At 35.5% G+C, this 21,294-nt stretch overlaps 1 long non-coding RNA gene across 1 annotated transcript in view; it reads right to left on the reverse strand.

The window, feature by feature from the left end:
* Positions 1-3,915: 3,915 nt before the first annotated feature.
* LOC148130438 (uncharacterized) overlaps positions 3,916-21,294 on the reverse strand; it is a 55,216-nt gene continuing 37,837 nt past the window's right edge. Inside the window, exons 3-4 of the long non-coding RNA XR_015749969.1 lie at positions 5,313-5,386; positions 3,916-4,219 (exon numbers count right to left, since the gene is read on the reverse strand). This is a non-coding gene — a long non-coding RNA (uncharacterized LOC148130438). The remainder of the gene's footprint in view (positions 4,220-5,312; positions 5,387-21,294) is intronic.

Consider the following 21,294-nt stretch of genomic DNA (forward strand, 5'->3'; position numbering starts at 1 on the left):
GCATCTATTGCAGCACATTTCTAACAACTATGACAACTGATTGAATGATTTCTATTTATATTTGTGAGTGAAATCCTACATGTATAATACCTTGTGCGAGGAAGAATGCAAATTTATGCATGGTTTGAAATGACATTTTTCATTCCAGAACCAATATATTCCACCATTCCAATGAGTTTTTCTTTTTTTTCCTTTTTTTAAAAACATGATTCAATTTGAATCATGTTTTTAATGAAATGGAAAAAATAAAGATATTACGTTATGATGAGGCAGGATTTTTTTTTTTTTAGCACTAAGTGAAATACTTGAAGCTAATTTTTAATTATAAGAAAGAAAAAAATAAAACAAGCAACATACAGTGATTCTAAGTGAAGAATAAAGGAACTATGTGCATACAAAAAAACAACTTTGGTGATAATGATAATAATCACTAAAAAGTGAATAATTGATGAGGCAATACTTGGAGATTTTATAAATATCTACAACAATCTTATTAATATAAATTTACATATACGTACATATGTATATATTTGTTTTCTTAAGTTTTCGCGGGTACTTACATGTATACATATACACCTACATTCCTGCTGAGAAATATGAGATGTCTAGAGACAGCCCAATCAATGAAAAGTTTTTATAAAAAGTAAACTATATATAGGCAATTTGGAAAAACATGAAGCAATAGAAAGAACAGGACAACAGACTACAAAAAATTAGGAGAAACAATAGCAATGAAAATACAGTTTGCCTACATAAAATCACAGTAATAAAGTACTTTGATTATCAAGTGGTTTTCAGTTCTTTTCTCCATGACAATGTAACCGAAACCTGTTCTTTCAAGGATTCTAACGCTGCATTCATCACCACTGTAACTAAGTCTATGCACCTTACTGCTGGTGTCCACTTCTTCTATTGTCTTTCAGCTTAACCAGAATTTTTAAAAGAGCAGGTCTTTACATAATGTGCCTGAAGTGGGATGATTTGAGCTTAGTCATTTGTTCCTCAACTATGGGTTGATTTGTTCCAGTGAGTCATTGGTTTGTTTTCTTGGCTGTTCAGAGTATTTTCAGGAATCTTCAACAACAAATTCAAAAGTGTCAATATTCTTTCTAACCTGCTTCTCCAAAGTCCAAATAAATAATCAAAATTGTATTAAAGTTCTAAAATGTTAACAAGTCTTGATAAAATGAAAAGACCTTCACCATGTACCAAAAAATAAAAATAAAAATTCCTCACAAGCATATAGGTTTAGGTGTGCCTTTCTATGGAAGATAGCACTACTGAAAATTATTTTCCACTCATACTGTTCCATTTTCTTTCTCTTTACATTAATTGAACTATATTCTTCAGAAGGACTAATTTGCAGATCCTTATTTCCAAAGGCTTACTTCTTTGAAAAGTACTTTCGTCATAATCTGAGTAAGATTTAGCTCCTGTCAAAACTAGCATTATACAGTGATGAGTTAAGTGGATATAAACAGAGCCTCTCCTCCTTAGGATTACAGTAGAACCTCCAGTGACTATCGTAATCCATTCCAGGACTTTGGTCTCAACCCGATTTGGTTGTGAAGACTGTGCAAGACTGACTGTGCAAGCGCAGCAAGACTAACTGTGCAAGTGCAAACCAAAAAAATGGCACAGAAGGGAAAATCACCGTGACTGTGTTTGATTGCCACCTGAGGATGTTTTTTGCGACCAGAGTGAAACATTTAGCAGGTTTTTTGGTCGGCACCCAATTTGGTCATGGTCAGAAGTGTTCATTACCCGAGATTGTATCATATATAGTATACACGCAGGCATATTTTCTATTGAAATCATAAGGTTTTTTTTTCTGAATATGTTATTTATTTTTAAAGGAAAACCTATGAATTTCATAGAAGACCACACATAAATTGTTTCTAAGTCAAGTTTTTACAATTTAGGCCTTTAGCATTATTTGGATAGTATTCATAATTATCTTATAGCTATTTCCAGGTCAGATATGCTGTAATTATTTAGCTTAAGTTTCTTTTTTTAGTTTTTTCCAAGGGTTTCTGTGCATGTTTCTGTGTTCAAAAAAAACCAACAGGATAACCATAACCAAATCTTACATCTTGTTTATGTCGGTTGCACATGCTAGGCTGTGGCTTTGATTGCATTGTTGTAGTCAACATCTTGATTTTTTTATAAGGGAAGAAGGTCTTTTTTCTCTCCACTGAATTACTGTAAAATACAAATAATACTACAATATACAAATAATAGTGAAGTAGATTAGTGTTATACAACAGAAACTGGAACTTTTTAGAACTGTGATGATTACAGTAAATTAAAACTTTCAAAGTAGAACAATAATGTTGTGTTAAATATGAATGTTAATTATAAATGAACAGAATTGCCTAAGTGTGCAGTTAATGCTTGACATTGAAATAAGGTGAAAAATGTAATATAAAAAGCTTATAACTTTGGACTTCATACTAAAGTCTCTAATGTATTATATTATTTTTATTTATGAATATTAAAATGGAGGGAGGAAAAAGAAAGCTCATTGGAAAATAGACAGGTACATAATTTCTAACTTTGCACTCCAACTAATTTGCAAAGTTTATAAAGATTTAAACCTCCTGAAAAACCATAGAGTATATGTTTGTATTTGTCTTCCTACATGATATTCGCCATTCTTGGAAGATGGAAGCCATTCTTGCTTAAATTTCTATTTGACTCTTTTGACTTATTTCATAGATTCCAAAATTAGGTATGCAACAGAAAGGAATAATGCTGCTTTTATATAGGCTGCTAACTTATATAAATGAAAAAAACTGAAAGTAAAAGGTCTAAACACAAACTTTCAAAGAACTCTATCCTTGTGCTATCAAAATACAACATATCACTGCAATTTACAAAAATCCTTTAAATTCCTGATTGACAGTAGAAAACTTTTCATGTAGATCTTAAGAACTTTAATCTTTTGAAAATATTCCAAGGTAACTAAGGAAAATTTTGATTTGTATTGTGAGATATAAATTCCGGCTTTTCATTAATCTGTAAATATAGTCTAAAACAATTTGCATTTAAATAGGTATTTTTGATGTTTTTGAAAAATAAGTGCCAACCTAGATTATATTTTCCCAGCTAATATGCAAGCAAATTCAGCTACCTGTCTAAATGAAAGTAAATGAGCACAAAAATGAATATGTTATTAAATAATAAAAAATAAACACATTGGGGAAAACTGCATAGTATCTTTTTTAAAAAGTAGAAATACATATATGAATTTTTTCGAGTACAAAAAAATGAGTACAAATGCATGCATATTTTGTTTTATATGAAAAATATGAATACTATGAGAGTGGAAAATTCAATCTAATATATTTATTCTTTTGATATAACTTTATATTAATTTGTGTTTGTCCATCACATTTTTGAAATCTGTTTTATACTTCCCAACTTTTAGGTAAATACATTTTAGGATTAGTTGTCATATGTACTCACTAAGGCTTCTGTGTAAGACTTCCTTTTTGAAAATATATATTCAATTTTAGGAAAGATACATATTGTAATGTAAGATTAATTTTTCCAAGGCAGAGGAAGCATGCACATATACTTACCACATACATAGAGCTAAGCAAAGCCTTGCCTTTTATACAAGCATAAAAATGGCATGCTTTAAATTGCTGTTATTTGAACTTATGATGACAAATAAATAATAAATGGATGAGACCATAAAACTATGCCTTAGAAACATAACATGTTTCTGCTGCTGGAATATTGCTTTTATGTTCTTTCTACATCTCACCTTTACCAGGTGGTAATTTAAAAGAAATTTGGGAATATATTTATTACTGCTTATAATTGCTTCAGAAAAACACTATTTGCCAGCACAGTGCAATTTACAAGTTCAAAAGACATTACACAGTAGCATTTATTTAAGTGATGTGCTCTAGTCGCAGTTTTAAGAAATCTTGAGAAAGATGTGTGGCAACAGAGGAACATGTAAAGCAGATGCATAATGGAATTGTTGGCAGTACAGTAGACTTTGAAATGTTAGCCAATTCATATTCTTTTTCTGGCTGTAAGAAAGGACTTCCCATTTGCACCCATAGAAAATTTTCTTCTGAAGCTAATTTTTGCACAGGTGAGGACTGGTTTTTCTTTATCTTTTGTAGTAAAAGTACAGCTGGAAAGGCAGGAATCAAATCTTGTATGTCGTAGAATGCAAATAAATTATCCTTCTTCAGTCATGCTGAAGCAGAAAAAGATAGGTATGTGAAGACAGAACTTTAAATTTGTAAAGTGAATTTGTTCACTTCAAAATATTTTTTCTATTTTTTCTTCAACTTATTCTTTTTTTCTTGCACTTTTTGTTTTCTCTTTGATTTTTTCTTCCTTACCTTATCTATCTTCTTTTTTAAAAGTTTCAATAAAAATAATTAAAAAATACATTCCATTTCTGTTCCATGTATCTATTGACCTAACCACTGAGCTAAAATCTTTCTTCCTGATTTGTAGTTTTAAAAGAGCACCTTTAAAAAAACAAATATTAGGAATCATCCAAGTGATTTAGATCACTTGGAATATGAATTCTCCAATTTCATTGCAGTGCATTTATAAAACAACTAATTGCAGACAAATGCTATGACAGTAAACATGACAAGATGTCATTTTAACCTTCTTATGTGAAAGTTGAAATGCCATATGACTGATACTTGACTTTTGTAATGCTTTGCAAGACACAGCCATTATAGAATATTCATATATTGCTGTAATATTTTGTTTTAAATATATTCTTGAAAAGCCATCTGCAGAACAGATGTTCAAACTGCCCTTGACTTAAAGAGAGGCAGTTCATTTATATACAGCTGCTTGTCACAAATATCATTTACATAGAAATTGCTAAATGTACATGAATGACCAATGTTTATGCAAAGATTCACAAGGCAAACATTTTCCTCCTTCCACCTTTTAAAATTATTCTTTACAGTGTGCTGTAGTATTGAGATAACTTGCAATACACATATTATTTGCTAGTCTCATGCATTGTGCATTATCAATATATCATTAAACAATGTTATAATCATTTAAGATTTTGTGAGCTTTTGAAAAGCAGTAACATGTTTTTTACATGCATTGCAGACATACATTATCAAAGACCAAAATTTATAACAGAAGGAAAAGCAACTCTACAGAAAAAAGACATGGATATACACTTGAAGAGAACATAAATCAACTGCATCTGCTTCCAAGAAAGACACCTGAAGCTCTTTACCTGCAATGATTTTTTAAAAAATGAGATAAGGAAATATGATTAATGGTAATGATTAATGATAATGACTTACTCAAAAAATCAATCATGCTGGGAATGATCAAGGCTAAAGAAGAAGGAGCTGCTTTAGCATCTGCTGGCTGGACACTATAAAAGATGATACTGACATGACCATGGCAGATCTGAAAGAGGCAGTGAGAGACAATGGGACATGGAGAGTGCTGATCTATACAGTGGTCAAGGGTCAGACACGACTGAATGAGTGACAACAACGATGATGACTAATGATAAGAGAAAGAGCAAAGTTAATTATACTTGTATGAACTAATCAGTTATTTTCCAGGTGTAGTTCAAGCTATTGGCTTAGCTATAAAATTTTATGTGATTTGGGTACCATTTCTTACAGGACTTCTTCATGCAAATTTTAATATGACTGTAAGCTGCCTAGAGCTTCCACGGCAACATGAGCAGCATAGAAGTTCAATAATATAAAATAAAATAAATAAAATGATAAAAATAAAATACAATATATATATAAAAGCGACATGCCACTCATACATCTTCACAAAATCTCTAGAATTGTAAAGCCTACAAACTTGAAATTTGGCATGTATGTTTCTCTTGGCTTCTCACTAAGAAAGGATTTTTCAAAATGACCATCACAGCATTAGTATTTTGTATATTATTATTAACACGCTCTGATGCAAAGGAGTTCTACTGCTCCTCCCCACCTGAAAAGAAATTTCTTCCAAATGCAAAACACAAGCAGAGGAGAGGAATTTCAGTTTCAATTTTAGTTTCACAGCACCAAGTAGCTTTATTACAGAACAGTTGAGCTAAGCCATGCCCAGGCTCCTTGTTGTCTCTTTCTTGTTCACACAACAAATACTCTTTCAGTTTCCAAACAGCCCTCAACTCTCTCACACACTGACAGAATGCTAGCCAGATGAATACCGATGGATGCTGGTAGGCAGAGGCAGACTTTTTTTCTTCTTATTTTCCTCCCCAAAATCTAACCCCGATCACATAGTTTCGTAGCGAAGCATGGGTATCAAGCTAGTAAAATAATAAATAATAAGATAAAATAATAAAATAAATAAAATATAAAAATGAATATGGATAGGAGGGAAAAATGAATGAATGGGCCTCAGTTACGTTTGTTTCCCTGTTGCAATCCCCATGCTTCCCTCTTAAATTTTTAAATTATCACTTTCATTATTGGCAACCTAAGAAATTTCTGTCTGAGAATTTTTGAAGAATGAATGGTCTCTCTTGTGGATATTGCTTTTATGATTGTTTGTATTTGTATTAGCTTTTTGTGATATAAAACATTAGTGGTAATTTTTAAAAAAAATCAAGCAAACAAAGTGAAAGTTGTGGCTTATACAATAAATGAGTCCACAATGAGATTTAATTATATTAAAATTGCATTCTATTTAGCCTTTATCCTGACTGGCATGGAGGGAAAACTCCAGCTCCTTGAGAATAAGTTTTGGTTGCAGCAAGTGAGAATGTTGAGTCTTTGGTGTCTGTTCAGCTTACAGGCTGCAGTGACAGGGTAAAGAGGGGAATTGGGGGCGATGGTGGATGCAAGCCAATGACAGACAGAAAGCTAAAGGAAAACAAAACTGTGGCTAAACTTCTCTATTTGGGTTTGTAAAAACTTTACCATTCTTCATTGCAACCTTGCCTTGAACCAGCTTACTGAAATGCCTGGAAGAATTAAAAAGAGCTAGATATTATAAAAGGAAAGAAACTGCTCAAATATTATCTGAAGCTGGACAGTCTGTTAGGGGCAGAGCAAGAGTAAATGCCATGTCAAATGCTAAAATAGCTCATCTCATTAGTCAATATAATTTGAATTACTAATATGAATGACTGAAGTTTCAAAGGTCTGCTTTTGTTTACAGCCAAGTTGATAATGGTTTAAGGGAGAGGAAAATATAATTATGATAGTTTTCTTCTTCTTTGGTGTGTACTGTCCTCTTCTGGCTAACAGTTACTAATCATCTCTGCCCAAGGGATCACTATAAAGGGCTGTTGAAGAGAGCTGGTTGTAGGTCCACTCAGGCAGTGCAGGATTACAATTGAGCCATGAAGAAGATACTGGAGAATTTTCTTTAGAATACTATGACAGTATGTGATGGCATGCATAAGCGCACAATCATGCCTACCATCCCTGTCCTATTGTCTCCATTTATTCATAACTATTTCCTGTATTCATACTCATGTTTATTCTTATATCTATTATCTTGTAAGTGATTGACAAATAAATAAATAAATAAATAAATAAATAAATAAATAAATAAATAATCAATCAAACCAGAATGATGTACAATTGACCCTACTAAAGTTCCACTTGCAGATCATTATGCACCAGTTAGAAATTTGGGATGATTTATTTTTCTTTTGTTTTTTGAAAACCCAAATAAAATTGTTTTTAAAAAAAGAAATTTGGGATGATTCAAGAATTTGTATAAAATGATATATTTTTATACATGATGCCATATAAATTATCTAGAATTATAAAGTACATATTGGAAATATGAAGAATATGAAAGGACATTGTACTATGCTTGATGGACATGAAAAAATGCTTGAAACATTGGATTTAACTATACATATTGACAGGGAACTTTTTTGTTATGATTGATGGATATAAAGATAGAAAGAGTTATGGAAGATTATTTCAATACTTTATTATTTATTTATATAAAATGTATTGGCCTCCCATCTTACCATAGGATAATTCTGGTGGCTTACAATCATAAAATACTATAATATTAGGGTGTATCATTCAATGGGGTGAAAAATAATTTTTGCATTTTTTTCAGTGAGAGGTTCTAAAAATATGCATTTACACCAAGAATTCAAATCTGCTTTTATTTTTGCAATCACACAATGTTAAGATTGGTATGGTAAATCCACCCCACAAACACTGTAAACTTTATCTTCTCAAAATTACAACTTTGCTACAAAAATTAAAGTTTTTTTCTGTATGAATCTTACCCAGCTAAGCAAAATATAACTCATGCAGTCATAAACTAATATCAGAAAACAATTATCTGATTTACAAAAATGTTTAAGTAAGTTTCATCAAGTCTTGTTTTGATTTGTCCTCTGACATCAGCCACCAGCTTGCTTCTTGGCCTTTGATATAACTCCCATGTTTCTCATGTATATACACTCTGCTTGCTACTTCTGTGACCTGTTTCACACATCTCTCTATTGATTGAGGCATGACAGGGCCACTGTGGTACTTGCATTGGTTTGTCAATGAACTTCTTTATTTCCATTGTAGTCAGTTTGCATGTCAAAGGTGGCTCCTATACACCTTTAGACCAGTCAATCAGCTCCAGCAGACTGGATTCTCAGGCTTGACCTCTACCCAGTGTATGGCACTACCTTCACAGTCAGTAGTCTCCTCCAATGGCCTTTAATCTTTTGTCAATGCCTGTCTTCATGAAATACACCAGATTATCTGCAATCACTTGAGCAGGTTTTCCAGTTTTTGAGTTTTTCTCTAGAGTGAAATCATAAAGATATTTTCCACCTGGCTCACTGCAAACAAAATAATGTTCTTCTTTGATGGTATATCTTTGATGGTAGTGGTCTGAATTGTTTGCTGGGGAGTTGCTGATCTGAAAAGTTATGATATTTGTGTAGCTATTTACCAAGCACATCTAAATCATATTAAAGTAACCAAAATATCTTTACAATCCCCAAGGCAGGTCACAACTGAGCACCCCTAATGTTTGGAAATTGAAAGTTGAAATTTTTTTACATGCCCTAATATAATAAATATAACATTTGTGAATGTGTGTATATGTTGCATTAAAAATAAAAATGTTTCTGATTTATGGTTTGATGATTCAACAAGAGATTATAGAAAGAAGAGAATTATAATGTAAATTAAGGTTAAAATATAATTGTGTTTACAACAGCTGTGAACAACATGAGAAACATTTATTTGTCTTTTTCTTTTCTTCTTTTCAAATCTTACTCAATTATTATAGATTGTTTGGACAAGCTCCTGCAGTTTTCTTGGCAAGGCTTTCAGAAGTGGTTTGCTATTGCCTCTTTCCTATGGCTGAGAAAACATGACTACCATAACAATTTTTAAATTTGTTATCATATGAGTTATCTGAGAACACTGGAAGAATAATTGTACCTGACACCTTGAATGGTAGTTCACAAAGGTCTTACAAGCAGAGCATCTTTACTGTTCATGAAAATATATAATTGGGGAAGGACCCAAATCTTGATACAAAACAACAAGAGAAGAACAGCAACATAAATTTTCCCTTGTCTGTAAGCACATCTTTTGATATGTGCATTCCCCTGTGTATTTCTTTATCAACCTGAGAACTCCTGCTCATTGATTATTCATTAGAAGCAGAAATCATTCATCAGAAGAGCAGAAACTTTACAGAGTCTTCCACAAGAAGAAAAGAAAAATTCCTTTCAGAATAATTCCTTCCCAAACACATCCCCACAGAAACCATCATATGCGGAGTTGAAACCAGCCTGACCAAAACCAACCCTGATGATGCTAATAGAATCAGACTCGAAATCACCAACATCCTCTGCACTAGCAAACCACCCAAAAGCAACTTATCCAAAGAAGAACAAACTGCACTACGTAACCTGAAAGAAGACACCAGCATAATAATCCTACCAGCAGACAAGGGCAACGCGACAGTGGTTATGAACACATCTGACTACCAAACCAAGTTAACCAACCTACTCCTAGACCCCACATACAAACCCCTAAAGACAGACCCCACCACCTACCTAGAAAAAACCACCAGATCCAAAATAAAAGCCTCCCCCATCAGTGAAGAAATCCAGCAAAGAATCATACCCAGAGAGAAATCATCCAGATGCCCTAAGCTTTATGGTCTCCCCAAGATACACAAAGAAGGAACTCCACTTAGACCAATAGTCAGCTCCATAGGCTCACCTCTACAAAACCTAGCCAAATTTCTCGCCAAACAACTACAGCCCTATGCAGAATCCATCAACTCACACGTAAGAAACTCATTCCAGTTCATCGAGATCATAAAGAAACAAAACTTACAACCCAGCGACCTACTAATGAGCTTCGATGTCATATCCCTCTTCACCCAAGTGCCAATAAAAGAAGCCTTGGCAGCCATCCAAAACAAATACAACCCCTCCCCCAGCACATCCTAGATCTGACCAACCACTGTCTATCCAATACATACTTCACCTACAACGGACAAAAATACAAACAAATAGAAGGAGCACCCATGGGATCACCTCTCTCGCCTGTCATTGCAAACCTCTACATGGAACACTTTGAAACACAAGCTCTAGAAAAATATGATCACAAACCCAAACTCTGGCTCAGATACGTAGATGACACCTTCATAATCTGGCCACACGGGAAAGAAAAACTGAACAACTTCCTCACACACCTCAACAGCCTACACCCCAAAATACAATTCACCATGGAAACAGAAGCTAACAATCAACTTCCCTTCCTAGATGTCTTGGTATACAAAAAACCCAATGGCTCCCTAGGACACACCATCTACCAGAAGAAAACACATACAAACCGCTATCTACACGCACTCTCACACCACCACCCAGCACAAATCAATTCCGTAGCTGAGACACTCATCTCCAGAACAAAATGCTTAGCTGATGAACAACACCTAAAAACCGAACTAAACACTCTCACCAACGTACTAACAGCCAATGGATTCCAAAGAAAGAAGATTACCCACCTAATCCAAAAAGAAACCCCAATCAAAATCCAAGACAGAGAACAAGAGAACGGCAAAGCCCTCCTCCTATATATAAAAGGCACTACAGACAAAATCAGCAAGATCCTCCAAAAACACAACATTAAAACAGCATTCTGCACAAACAGAAAAATATCCACCATCCTAAGAAACCCTAAAGACAAAATCGAGTTAGAAAACCAAGGAGTATATGAAATCCCTTGCACCGCCTGTCCCACCACATACATTGGACAAACTAACAGAAGAATAAGTGCACGTGTTGAAGAACATAAGAACTCAATCAAAAAAGAAGAACCGACCTCTTCCCTGGTCCAACACCTCAAAGCCACAGGACATGAGATTGACTTTAAAAATACCAGAACTATCGCCAAAACCGAACACTTCAACAACAGAATAATCAGAGAAGCCATAGAGATAGAAAAACGCCCACACAGCATGAATAAAAGAGATGACACCTCCCACTTACCAGCCATTGAAACCCGCCCTCATGAACAGACGAGTACCTAACATGATGAATGACACCAGACCCACACCCACGAGGGCCACACAAGATGCCACCACCACACTTCCACGTAAAAGCAGACTCACACCCACACAGAAGATGAGACATGACCACAGACCAGAAGCCGCACTGCAGCTGCATCACTACCCACTTCAAACCCCTCTGAGCCATACATGAAGCGAACTGAACCCCCACCATGAAGATGCAGCACGACCACGAACTTGAAGCCAAACAGCAAGATCACAGCTCACCAGCTCAAATCCCCAGTAACTAAGACCAACCAGAGCACAACCAAGCCCCCACCTGAACAGAACACACCTCCAGCCAATCAGAACATGGCCAACCCCCAACCAATCAGAACACAGCCAAACCCCTAACCAATGAGAACACACCCCACCCAATCAGAACACAGCCAAGCCCCCACCCAATCAAGTCACACCCCCACTAGCAGTTAAAAGGAAGAAGCAGCTGCAAGCTCACATCACTCTGAGAAGCACAGAGCTGAAGACAGAAGCCTGAAGATGATGAATGAGACTTCATCGAAACGTTGCCTAGATACTTCCAATCTTACGCGGGAGAATACTATATATATATAGTATTCAGCTTTGCTCGGGTATTTTCCCACGTCATTGTAGTTGTTCTTTTAAAGTTGTAGCAACGTTTCGGCAGAATCTCATCTGCCATCATCAGGCTTCTGTATTGTGTTCGTCTGTGAGTCAGACTTTTACAGTGGTTTCAGATTTAAATTTGGGGCAGCCTATTGCTGTGCCAGAATGGTTTTTTCTTCATCCTGATTGGTTGGGAGTCTTGGTCTGTGTTTATTGGTCTTGGAGTTGGCTGTGTTCTGCTTGATTGGTGTTTCTAATATCTTCTGTCTGTTTTTTGGCTCTTTTTGTATCTTGATTGGCTGGCAGCATTGTGTTACTTTATTGGAGGCCTTTAGTGCAGCTTGGCTTTGGGTAAATGGATGGCTATCATCAGTTAGGAAGCTGGGTTTCATCTGGGTGCCTGGTTGGGGTGTGTTTGAGCTGGAGGTATCAGGGGGATCTGTTTGTGCCCAGGTGTTTGCCTGGCTTGTGGTGTGGAGATTTTTTTGTTTGTGAGTGCAGGCTTCCAAATGATTGACAGCCTGGTGGAATCATCTCTTCTATTCATGCTTTCTGGTCTTTTTCAATCTCTATGGCTTCTCTGATTATTCTGTGGCTAGGGTTTTCTATAGTGGCTAGGGTTTTGGTGCCATTGAAGTTGATGCTATGACCTGTGGCTTCCATGTGTTGGACTAGTGAGGAAGTGTGTTCCAGCTTTTTGACTGCATTTTTGTGTTCATCCAGGCGGGTACTTATTCTTCTATTGGTCTGTCCAATGTATGTTGCTGGGCATGATGCACAGGGGACTTCGTATATGCCTTGGTTTTCCAGGTCAATTTTATCTTTGGGGTTTCTGAGGATGGCTGCTATTTTTTTGTCTGTTTTGAAGGCAGTCTTGATGTGATGTCTGTGTAGTACCTTACTAATTTTGTCTGTAGTACCTCTTATGTAGGGCAGGACAGCTGTTCCATATATATATATATATATATAAACAAAATTGATTTTGCTCATAGATACATGTTGCATACGTGGAAAAAACATGACTGGTTTCTCACTAATTACTTGTATAAGGGGAAAATGGTTGAATTTTTGGTGACATTTTTTCTTGTTTTTTTTCTTGTCTAATTAAAAAAAAAAAGGAAATATGTCTGCTTCCATAAACTACTCATTCTATCTAGTAAGTCTTCTCTACAATAAAGTATTAAACCACAGTCCCAAGTCATAACATTGAACACAACATTGAAATCTGGTGCCATATATGAGTGGTATGATGGAAATCCCACCTTTGACATCACTCTTCATAGAAATAAAATAGCAAGATAAAAAATCACTGGAGCAGGTTTTTCTTATGAGACTATGACAGCTTCCTCTGATTTACAAGGAGGTCCAAGACCAAGATATTTGCTTTTATTCCTTGAAATTACCTGCAGGTAATTTGATCTTAGTTGCTTTGTTGCCTTTGTCTTATATCTTTTAAAATTTGTCAGTCTAAAACTATATTAGACATTTGATCACTTTTCATGAGAAAATGAATGGAAAAAATATGAATGCTGCTTGGAACAGTGTGAAATCAAATATGTTGCAAAGTGCTGAAGAGTGTATACTGACAATAACAGAAAATATGAAAAAATATTTAACAGAATAACATAAAAGAAATTAGTGACTTTTCTATCCAGCTACAATCTAGCTATGTTTCCAACCACAATCTAGCTATGTTCCTGAAACCATCTTAGGAAAGAGATTCATGTGATATTTTAGCCTTTATATTTCTTTTTCTCTCTTTCTTCATTCTTTATTTATCTAAATTTTCAAGAACCAATTTTTTTTAAGCCAAAAACTGCAAATGCATACTGTGTTGTTGATTGTTCACATGTCAGAAAGTCATATAATCAAAACAAAACATGCTCTTAAGGGACACAAACCTTAACTCATTACTTAACCAGCTTTCCATTCTGGTCGAAGCCTAATACTAAGTAGTTTCATGCTAACTTATTGACATTGTTATGAAAAAATGTACCTTCTTGTCTATTTTGGGTATAAAAAAAGAAGTGGTGACAGCTTGCCTTTTTATCTGTTAGCAAAAAATCTTGGCTAGATAGCTTTAACCACAAACAATGTTTATATTGGGCTGCTATATTGGGCTGCTAAATATGACTGGGATTGCTTTTTTTCTTCTATTGTATATAATCAGTTCTATTGCTATTAGTGTAGATGTAAATAATAACTGGTAACACAAAGGAAGATAAGAATTGAGAAAAGTGTATCTCAAAAGTGATTCAGTCCAACAATAAAAGAGAGAAGCAATAGGAGGCATACACTGAAAGCAAAATTCAGCGACCATACTTATTAAAAGGGACACAATACAGAGTTGATTTTAGATAATGATTCACTATATCACCAGAGGAATTTTGCATCTTCTGTTAGACGGATATAAAAATATAGAAAAAATAGAAAAAATTAATCATATATCATACCTTAATCAATAAGAAAATGTTTGTTTTTTATTTAGAATAATAAGGTGATGCAAAATAATTACATTATGTCCAAAACATAATCATCTGGATAAGCTATATTAAAAGAATTATAATTCTTTTTGTGTTTCTCTGTTTTCATTAAGAATGACCTAAGCTTTTAAACAAAAACTGAGAAGAAAGCCATCTGAAACTGAGTACAAAATAATGAAATGTTCTGAAAACATATGGAATGTAAACAGCATTCAAGTACTGGTGATATGACTATGTTTTACTTCTATTTTTTTTTCCTATCAAATTCTATCTTTTGGTGATAGAATTTGGTGTGGTTAAAAAAAACAGTACCATGTGTTTATTTTGTTTATTATAAGAGGCATGGAAAAGCTAAAACTATTGTTGTTAGTCACAAAGTCATGTCCGACCCATTGCAACCCCATGGACAACTTTCCTCCAGGCCTTCCTGTCCTCTATCATTCCCCGGAGTCCATTTAAGCTTACTCCAACTGCTTCAGTGACTCCATCCAGCCACCTCATTTTCTGCTGTCCCCTTCTTCTTTTGCCCTCAATCGTTCCCCGCATTAGGTTCTTCTCCAGTGAGTCCTTCCTTCTCATTAAGCCGCCAAAGTATTTGAGTTTAAACTTCAGGATCTGGCCTTCTAAAGAGCAGTTACAGTTGATCTCCTCTAGGACTGACTGGTTTGATTGCCTTGCAGTCAAGGGACTCAGGAATCTTCTCCAGCATCATAGGTCTCAATTCTTTAGCACTCAGCCTTCCTTATGGTCCAACTTTCACAGCCATACATTGCAACTGGGAAAACCATAACCTTGACTATACACACTTTTGTTGGCAGGGTGATGTTTCTGCTTTTTAGTATTCTGTCTAGATTTGTCATAGCTTTCCTCCCCTGGAACAAGCATCTTTTAATTTATTGGCTATAGTCTCCATCTGCAGTGATCTTGGAGCCAGGAAAATAAAATCTGTCACTTCCTCCATTTTCCCCGCATCTATTTGCCAGGAATTGAGAGGGCCACATGCCGTGATCTTAATTTTCTTAATGTTGAGTTTCAAGCCAACTTTTGCACTCTCCTCCTTCACCCACATCAAGAGGCTCTTTAGTTCCTCTTCACTTTCTGCCATTAGAGTGGTATCATCTGCCTATCTGAGGTTGTAGATATTTCTGCTGGCAAATCCCAGTGTTAACAGAGTTCAACATGCTTTCCTTTATTTATTAAACAGATTTATATGACCCCCAATTCAAACACAGTGACTAGAGGTTAACATTAAAAATCCACAGCTAAAAATCAACACCAACCCTACTCTCATCCCATAGCAGTTACACCACAATCAGATAAGCCTCTCAGTCAGCACGCATTTTGAATATAATCTCCAAGCCTGCTGACAAAAAAACATGTTTTCAAAGCCTTGTGAACAAGCAACAAGGTGGGACCAATCTTATCTCTGAAGGAACGATGTTCCAAAGAGATGACAACATCATAGAGAAGGTCTTTTTTCTAGGTCCTACCATATATACTTCCTCAATTATTGGGCTTGCAAATATAAATGCTTATTGCATCCAAGGATTTAGGAGTCAAAACTCATCTTTGCCCCAGAACACTATGTAAAATTGCAATTGTACTTTTCTATTAAAAAGCATTTCTATTAAGGCAGAAAGGCATGTCTAAAAAAAGTAAGTCTCTGTAACCCTACTATTATAATCTCCCAATTGCAGATATATCAGAAGCATCACTAAATATTATTTGCCACTTATCTTTTTTTCGCTCTACAGCCTTCTGAAAATTCTTGGCTTAACTCTGGTTTTGATTTGTAACTAATATATATTTATTTACAGATTAGTTTTTATATTTATTTGTGTGGGATTATATAAATCTCACCCTATTATTTTTATTGACGGATCCTTAGTATTTATCTATCTTCCATTTCTGAGAGCATTCTGAATTGATTTTCCAACTTCTTGACATCTGACCTTGTGACCTTCTATAAAAAATGTGATTATAAAATAATTTATTTTCTTCTGTTCATTGCAACTTTTAAATTAAACCAATTCATGCTTGTTGTGAGATAGGATTTATTTAGCTGTTTTTTCACTGCTATACACAGGAAAAAAATCTAGTTCCTCATATTAAATCAACTATACCTTGGGAAGATTTTGTATTTTGTAACTAAATAAAATGGAAATTTATTTATTTATTTTATTTTGTCAAACGATTACTAGATAACAGGTATATCATGAATATATAATAAATGATATATCATGAATGTATATCATGAATGAATATCATGAATGATGTGAGTGTATCAAAATTGGTAAATAGAGTGACTTTGGGTGTATTTTTAATGTATTTTTCCATCTTTTTAAGTCAGTTCCTTGACATTTTAAGCGATACGTTATCATTGTAAATTAACTTGCAAACTAACACTAACACATGATGTAAGTTATATGGATATATTCGATCAAGATGGATATATCATTGTAATATGCATATACAGGTATATATCTTGGAAATGTGATTTAAAATATGCATTATTTTCACATAAATATTCAAGTGAGACGAACCACAACTGAAGATCTTTAAACATTATTTTAGTGTGTGCTTAAATTAATTTGTATATTGTATAGCAATAGCACTTAGACTTATATACTGCTTTATAGTCCTTTACAAACTTCTCTAAGCAATTTACAGAGTCAGCATATTGCCCCCAACAACCTGGGTCCTCATTTTACCCACCTCAGAAGGATGGAAGGCTGAGTCAACCTTGAGCCTGGTGGGATTTGATCTGCCAAATTGTAGGCAGCTGGCTGTCAGCAGAGGTAGTTTGCAGTACTGCACTCTAACCGCTGTACCACTGAGGCTCTTATGTACAATACATATTAAGCATATCATCATATGCTTAAATTACATCATTACTTTTATTCTAAGCTGTTACATATTTATAGTTTTTTTTCCTGATGAGATGGTGGAAATGCCAGGTCAAGGATTTCTTTTTTTAAATGATAGTTATGAATTCTGACTGGGATTTAGGTAACAGTATTTTTTCTGGCAAAACTCCAACTTATATAGAATTGCATGAGTATCCTTGGCCAAAGCAGTATTTAGTTGTCCTTATGGGATACAAGTCAAAAGGTATCAAAACTGACCAGCATTATCATAAATGTTGCTAGTGGCAGGTGGGATGAGTGCTGATAAACTTGCACCAGATGTGGTAATCAGCAGGTTCTGAACAGTTCTGAAAAACCAGTAGTGGAAATCTTGAGTAGTTTGGAGAACCAGCAAATACCACATCTCACTGGAGATTTTACAGTATCCTTCCCCTGCCACACCCACCAAGCCACGCCCACAGAACTGGTAGTAAAAAAAAAAAAGAATCCTACCATTGACTAGCACATAGCTTTACAATAAACAAGCAAACTAATGCATTGATTGACCAAAGCCATTATAAACAGCAGAATAAAATATATGGGCCATCTGGTGATGACTGTAGTATACGACAGATTGCAAAATAGAATGTAAGAAGAATAAACGATAGACGATATGACTTAATTGAATAAAATGAATTAAGAAAGTACCTTTGATTTTTATATATATATATATATATATATATATATATATATATATATATATATATATATATATATATATATATATATATACATATAATAAAAAGAAATAAATATTATATATATAATAAAAGAACAACGAAGTGATAACATTTAGGTTGATGTGAAAGTAGGTCCCCATAGGTTTATGATGCTTGCGTGTTTTGAACAGTGCAATAGTGATAATGGAAGATTTTTGAAGAATTTTTTTGACATGCTATAATATAAGGGAGAAATTATTTTGTGTCATTCTGAGAGGATAAGAACATTCCACTTTGTTTTTTTTTTTTTACTGTTTTTTTATCATTTGACAGTTGCTAGGCATAGGAATTCACCATATAGGAATTCACCATAGAAAATTATAATTAAGCTATTGCTTTACATTATTTGCTTGGCTGCATCTTTGTTCCCCAGATATCTGCTTTTTTCACCATTCCTTCTTGGAATGCATGTAAGATGCACTTGCCTGCAGATAAATGTCTTAACTTTTATTGCCTTTGTCCTAAACAGATCTTTTAACATTTGTCAGACTATCAAACTACATTAAAAATTTGATCATTTATAGAAGTTACATGGAACTGTGTAAAACAAACAAGACATAAAATACTGAAGAGTATGTAGTAATTAGAAATATGAAAAAGGATGTTTAATAAAATAATGAAGTGAAAGAAACTATGGGTGAGAAAATGCAGGTAAAAGAATACTTACTGAAAATAAAATGAAAATGAAATACATTTAGTCGTCAATGATTGGTTATTTAATAACTTTTAAACTTTAAAAAAATATACTGTTTGCCAATGCAAAGTTGGCATGATTATACTTATGGTGCTTATCAATTAGCTTACATTTATGACCAGTTGCTATGTCCTACAATCATGTGACTGTAATTTGAAACATTTTTAGGTAGGGGTAGAGAAGTGCACAGTTATATGTTCTCTTCTATGAAATAGTTAACCAGTAAGACGAGGAAAAGTTCCTTTTCTCTTAAAATTTTGGGAGGTAAATAAACTCACTTTGGAGAATGAGCAGAGTGAATAATGACGAGTGTGTTTGTCCTATGTCTGGAGATGGATGTGATGGTTAATAGGGGCTTAACCACAGAGATGGTATTCAGCAGTTCTGACCAGTTCTGGAGAACCGGTAGTGGAAATGTTGAGTAGTTTGGAATACCACCTCTGACTGGCCCTAGCCCCATCTATTCTTTGCCTCCTGAGTCCCAGCTGATTGGCTGGGTCTTCTTTTGTTGTCCTGCCCCCCCCTGAGAGTTACGATCCTGCCTTTCCAGAGAGGGGGAGGGGACGGCGCCCTCTCAACCCAGTGCGTCCAGCGTCCTATCCGTCTCTCCCCCCCCGCGCGCGCTCCTCACGTGCTGAGCACTTCCTCCTGCAAATTACGCCTCGCAACTCTTCTCTCCCTTTCCTCTCGCTCCAAAAAGATTGCCATCGTATCCCGCCGATTCCGGCTTCCAGCCACGTTGTGATCCACTAGTGAGGTTGCCATCTCGGATGGAGGCATCGCAGTCTCCCTCTCTTGCTCGCTCTGAACTTCGCGCGGACCAAAATAAAAAGATCGCCTGCCGTCATGTTTGGAGCTGCCACTTCCGCGTTTGGAGCTCCAAATGGCGGCGGCACTCAAACACGGAAGCCGCAGCTCCAAACGTGGTGGCGGAATGGGCAGAAGGGAAAGCAACAGCGGCGGGTGCCAAAGGTGTCTGCAGCAAAGGTGTTTGGTGGGAGTAGGGAGCTCTCCGCACTTCGCCATGATCGTCCGTTAGGAACGGCTGGTGGCGAGGAATTCCTGCCCACCAGGCGCTCCTAACGGCAAGTCTCCCCGCCCTTCCCCCTTATTTTGCATATTTTAAAATAGGCCTAAATTTGGGGGAAGGGGCTTAATTTGATTTTATGCCCAAAAAACCTGCTGGGCCTTCCTATTGGTGGAGGCCGTATTGTTGGAGAAACACGGTATATATATATATATATATATATATATATATATATATATATATATATATATATATATATATTACTCTGAGAAGCACAGAGCCAAGGACACAAGCCTGAAGATGATGAATGAGACTTCATCGAAATGTTGCCTAGATACTTCCAATTTTACGTGGGAGAAAACCCGAATAACCAAAGATCCACATATATATATATATATATATGTTCTGTCTCACCTGTAACCACAAGGTGAGAATCCAAATTTCCAAAGGGAAATACTCAAACAGACAGAAACAGAAGCAACAGAGTTAACTTCCCTTGGCTGAATTTGTCCTTGGCAGTTTTCCCAGAAGCTGCCTACCAAGTCCGATAACGAGCAAGGCAATAAATCAGAAGCAACCGTCACACAGAATAATTCATCCGAACTGCTAGCTCCAAAAGACAATTTGACCCGAACAGGGATTCAGAGCTAACACGCCTCCTTATATTCCCTGAGGGGCGTGTCAGTCTCTTTTCTTTTTACGTTGTATGTCACGTTTCTGCCTGCCTTGCATCAGACCAGCATTTCTCGGCTTGATCTTCAGCTAATGACTCCGGCACACTCTCCTGATTATCTACCGACACCTGAGGCACAATCAGGGAGGAAGTTTCTGGAGAGGAAGACGACTCCGAAACTTCCAGCAAAGCAGGCTCAAATCTTAGAGCCAAGTCCTCCTCTTCCTCCTGACTCCCATTTATGTCACTCAACAAGGCAGGCTCAAACCTTAATGCCAGATCTTCCTCATCACTCGAGCCTATGTCTTCTGACAGAGCAGGTTCAAACCTTCCAGTCACAACACACACACACACACACACACACACACACACACACACACACACAATATTGGAAAAGAAAAAAGTGACAATGAGCAATAAAATACAATCGCTCAATCAGTAAATATTTGATGCTTAATTTATTTATGAATACATATAAGAAATATTTCTGGTGATTTAGAGGTGCATTGTATAAGAATAAGTGTAGATGAAAACCTTTGTAAGCTGATGATGCTACATTGCTGGCTGATAATCCAAATTATTTGCAGGAAATGTTAAGTAGACTGTGTTTTTTTTCCAATTTGTTCATTAAATTTGTTTGTTCATTTTCCATGTCTATCTCAGTCAATGGCT

Source organism: Notechis scutatus, chromosome 5 (genome assembly GCF_049901735.1).
Source record: "Notechis scutatus isolate UNSWTSFEM ecotype Mainland chromosome 5, rNotScu1.2, whole genome shotgun sequence".
Taxonomy (NCBI): Eukaryota; Metazoa; Chordata; class Lepidosauria; order Squamata; family Elapidae; genus Notechis; species Notechis scutatus.